Genomic DNA, 5,000 nt, shown 5'->3' with positions numbered 1-5,000 from the left:
CTGCTTAGTAAATGATGCAGGACCACATACATAGATGATACATACTGTAAACTGGGGAGGACAGTGTGAACCGCACTCGACCCAGTCACCCTATCTCACAGTCCACTCTGTGTGTAACAAAGCGAAAGCACCAAAGCACTATCGTTCAACAACATCCATTTTATCCTCGCTGCCACAGGACACTATCCAAAGAACGACAAGAGGAACGTCACGTCCACTAATAAGACAGAATGTCTCACACCACCCGCAAACAACGCAGCTCAAATCAGCCAGCAACACCCACAGTGGTCCACCCAGTATCAACACAGGACGCAACGCCACGCCACAACACAAAAGGTACAAGTAATAAAATACCCTTTGGCCACACTCCTTATAAAGGCATCGAACCAACCCACCACCTGACACCAGCCAAACGTACATCCTGATTTGACACATCTCTGGCAACCTAACCCACGTTGGCCCTTAACCTAACCCACGTTGGCCATCTGTCTCGCGTGTGTTGGCCCTTAACCTAACCCACGTTGGCCCTTAACCTAACCCACGTTGGCCCTTAACCTAACCCACGTTGGCCCTTAACCTAACCCACGTTGGCCCTTAACCTAACCCACGTTGGCCCTTAACCTAACCCACGTTGGCCCTTAACCTAACCCACGTTGGCCCTTAACCTAACCCACGTTGGCCCTTAACCTAACCCACGTTGGCCCTTAACCTAACCCACGTTGGCCCTTAACCTAACCCACGTTGGCCCTTAACCTAACCCACGTTGGCCCTTAACCTAACCCACGTTGGCCCTTAACCTAACCCACGTTGGCCCTTAACCTAACCCACGTTGGCCCTTAACCTAACCCACGTTGGCCCCTTAACCTAACCCACGTTGGCCCCTTAACCCAAGTTACGCTGCACCTTAACCCAAGTTACGCTGCACCTTAACCCAAGTTACGCTGCACCTTAACCCAAGTTACGCTGCACCTTAACCCAAGTTACGCTGCACCTTAACCCAAGTTACGCTGCACCTTAACCCAAGTTACGCTGCACCTTAACCCAAGTTACGCTGCACCTTAACCCAAGTTACGCTGCACCTTAACCCAAGTTACGCTGCACCTTAACCCAAGTTACGCTGCACCTTAACCCAAGTTACGCTGCACCTTAACCCAAGTTACGCTGCACCTTAACCCAAGTTACGCTGCACCTTAACCCAAGTTACGCTGCACCTTAACCCAAGTTACGCTGCACCTTAACCCAAGTTACGCTGCACCTTAACCCAAGTTACGCTGCACCTTAACCCAAGTTACGCTGCACCTTAACCCAAGTTACGCTGCACCTTAACCCAAGTTACGCTGCACCTTAACCCAAGTTACGCTGCACCTTAACCCAAGTTACGCTGCACCTTAACCTAACTTACGCTGCACCTTAACCTAACTTACGCTGCACCTTAACCTAACTTACACTGCACCTTAACCTAACTTACACTGCACCTTAACTGTCACATGTAACGTCACAGGAATGTAGCTTTGCCTAACAGCAACCCTCTGAACATAGTTCACTGCTTGGATCCTCTGGTGTCATGTGTATTTCTTGATGCCATGGTGCGTACCCTCACATAAAGGTCTTTCGAGTGTTGCGTACTTTCTACACAGTCCCGCTAACCACTGGAAGGGTGTACCGCTACAGAACGAATATCGCCCTCCCCTCCTGCCCTTCCAAGCTGGTCGGTCAGGCGTTTGTTTGTGAAATGAGCCTTGCAGCTGTTCAGTTGCATTCGGTTGTCGATGCAGTCAGTGTACGTTGTGGTACGGCCTGTGTGGACTGTCCGCTGATGTACGCGTAACCCACACTGATCATCCGTCGTTACGTACTGAGTGACATAATGTGGCACATGCTTGACCGTACACCGGCTGCGCCCTACAATGGCGAATCATAAGGGCCATATGTTGTGCACGATGCTACTTGTCTCGTCTCCCCATTACAGCGAGATTGCACTGTTGTACGCCGTACAGACATGTGGTAGGTAGGTACGGACGAAAGTATTGCATGTTGGCCCCCCCCCCCCCCCCCCTCCTCCCTCTGCCGGGAATCAGCGTGAGCCGTCTGTTGATGTAGCGACGAGGGTTTTCCTATTTAATCGTATTGCCCCACACAACATGATAGCACGGTGGACCGCGTTCCACATCTGCGACATGCTACAGAGGCCGGTTGACAGTCGACCGCGCAAGGGACATTGCACACGTGCGCGGACCATCTTCCACGTGTTCTCTCGTGTACATGCCGCAGTGTGTATGTGGGCTGATGTAGCGTGTCGTGACACATAACATGCAGGCATGCCAGAATCGTAGATTTCGCAAATGTAGATTGACGTATACGTTTGCTGCCAAAGATCCGCAAATGAACTGGAAATCAGTTGTTGAGCGGTTGTTCGCGCTGCAGGTGCATCGGTGATAGCGACGATCGGTACATCTATGAACCGGTTGTTTCGGCGGTACCCGCCATGCCCCCGAACCTGAGTTGGCCATGTGGGTATGAAGCGATACGAGGCTGTGGCTTGGCGGGACAGTCCCCGGCCGGTGAGGGGGGGCCGCCCGGCGTGCTGGCCGCGCGCTGCGTGAGCGCACGCACTACAGCCGGCTGGTGGGGGGCGCCCAGTGGCAGGAGCGCCGGCCGACGGGCCCGGCTGGCGTCCCAGCTATGCGCCGGCGCACCCTGCGCGCGGCGCCAGGCGGCCAAAGTGGGTTCTGCCGAGCCCGGTGCGAAGCGCGGTGGACATCTGCAGTGTGCTGGTCCGATTGCGGACTGTGTGCGTTGAGGATGCGCCGCCGCCCGGCACTCGGCGTCGCGACGCCGTCTGCTGCTCGGTCGCCCCCAGCGGTTCTCGCAGGTGGTTTGTATCGCAGCTCTGCGGACGTGTTGGCGCGTGCGCTGTGCTGGGAGAGTTCGCTTCTGCACCCAAGTGGGGCTTTGCCCTTCTGTGGCGCTGGCGTTGGAGCTGCCGGTCACCGTAGGTGGCGCGTGTTGTTTCCCGCCGGCAATGCCACGACAGCACGCTCCCGGGCCTCTGTCGGCAGCGGCAAGCTCAGTTGGGAGCACGGGTGTTCGCACTGAAAGCGTCTACTCGCCCATCTCCGGGCGATTGCGCCTCTCTCGAACCCGACCAAGTACTTAGGACGGCGCTGCGCGCCGCCGGGACCTGAGAGGGTTTCGAGGTGTATCGTGCAGGGGAGCTCAGCCTCCTCCTGTTTGCAGAATAATTGAGCGGACGCTTGCGTGTTCGCGCGGGCCCTCGGGACACACTCCCGGGCGGCCGGCTGCTCAGCTCTCGTTGACGCAGCTCCCTGGTTGATCCTGCCAGTAGTCATATGCTTGTCTCAAAGATTAAGCCATGCATGTCTCAGTACAAGCCGCATTAAGGTGAAACCGCGAATGGCTCATTAAATCAGTTATGGTTCCTTAGATCGTACCCACGTTACTTGGATAACTGTGGTAATTCTAGAGCTAATACATGCAAACAGAGTCCCGACCAGAGATGGAAGGGACGCTTTTATTAGATCAAAACCAATCGGATTGGCTCGTCTGGTCCGTTTGCCTTGGTGACTCTGAATAACTTTGGGCTGATCGCACGGTCCTCGTACCGGCGACGCATCTTTCAAATGTCTGCCTTATCAACTGTCGATGGTAGGTTCTGCGCCTACCATGGTTGTAACGGGTAACGGGGAATCAGGGTTCGATTCCGGAGAGGGAGCCTGAGAAACGGCTACCACATCCAAGGAAGGCAGCAGGCGCGCAAATTACCCACTCCCGGCACGGGGAGGTAGTGACGAAAAATAACGATACGGGACTCATCCGAGGCCCCGTAATCGGAATGAGTACACTTTAAATCCTTTAACGAGTATCTATTGGAGGGCAAGTCTGGTGCCAGCAGCCGCGGTAATTCCAGCTCCAATAGCGTATATTAAAGTTGTTGCGGTTAAAAAGCTCGTAGTTGGATTTGTGTCCCACGCTGTTGGTTCACCGCCCGTCGGTGTTTAACTGGCATGTATCGTGGGACGTCCTGCCGGTGGGGCGAGCCGAAGGCGTGCTTGCGCGTCCCGAGGCGGACCCCGTTGAAATCCTACCAGGGTGCTCTTAGTTGAGTGTCTCGGTGGGCCGGCACGTTTACTTTGAACAAATTAGAGTGCTTAAAGCAGGCAAGCCCGCCTGAATACTGTGTGCATGGAATAATGGAATAGGACCTCGGTTCTATTTTGTTGGTTTTCGGAACCCGAGGTAATGATTAATAGGGACAGGCGGGGGCATTCGTATTGCGACGTTAGAGGTGAAATTCTTGGATCGTCGCAAGACGAACAGAAGCGAAAGCATTTGCCAAGTATGTTTTCATTAATCAAGAACGAAAGTTAGAGGTTCGAAGGCGATCAGATACCGCCCTAGTTCTAACCATAAACGATGCCAGCCAGCGATCCGCCGCAGTTCCTCCGATGACTCGGCGGGCAGCCTCCGGGAAACCAAAGCTTTTGGGTTCCGGGGGAAGTATGGTTGCAAAGCTGAAACTTAAAGGAATTGACGGAAGGGCACCACCAGGAGTGGAGCCTGCGGCTTAATTTGACTCAACACGGGAAACCTCACCAGGCCCGGACACCGGAAGGATTGACAGATTGATAGCTCTTTCTTGATTCGGTGGGTGGTGGTGCATGGCCGTTCTTAGTTGGTGGAGCGATTTGTCTGGTTAATTCCGATAACGAACGAGACTCTAGCCTGCTAACTAGTCGCGTGACATCCTTCGTGCTGTCAGCGATTACTTTTCTTCTTAGAGGGACAGGCGGCTTCTAGCCGCACGAGATTGAGCAATAACAGGTCTGTGATGCCCTTAGATGTTCTGGGCCGCACGCGCGCTACACTGAAGGAATCAGCGTGTCTTCCTAGGCCGAAAGGTCGGGGTAACCCGCTGAACCTCCTTCGTGCTAGGGATTGGGGCTTGCAATTGTTCCCCATGAACGAGGAATTCCCAGTAA

The 5,000-nt window shown here is 54.3% G+C and overlaps 1 non-coding gene across 1 annotated transcript in view; it reads left to right on the top strand.

The window, feature by feature from the left end:
- The first annotated feature begins 3,323 nt into the window (after positions 1–3,323).
- The window catches only part of LOC126327552 (small subunit ribosomal RNA), a 1,893-nt gene continuing 216 nt past the window's right edge, over positions 3,324–5,000 (top strand). Inside the window, exon 1 of the ribosomal RNA XR_007561359.1 lies at positions 3,324–5,000. This exon is cut by the window's right edge and continues 216 nt beyond it. This is a non-coding gene — a ribosomal RNA (small subunit ribosomal RNA).

The sequence above is a fragment of the Schistocerca gregaria genome, unplaced genomic scaffold (assembly GCF_023897955.1).
Source record: "Schistocerca gregaria isolate iqSchGreg1 unplaced genomic scaffold, iqSchGreg1.2 ptg001054l, whole genome shotgun sequence".
NCBI lineage: Eukaryota > Metazoa > Arthropoda > Insecta > Orthoptera > Acrididae > Schistocerca > Schistocerca gregaria.
Note: the sequence above shows the minus strand (reverse complement) of the source record. Positions and strands in the feature narration are given on the sequence as shown.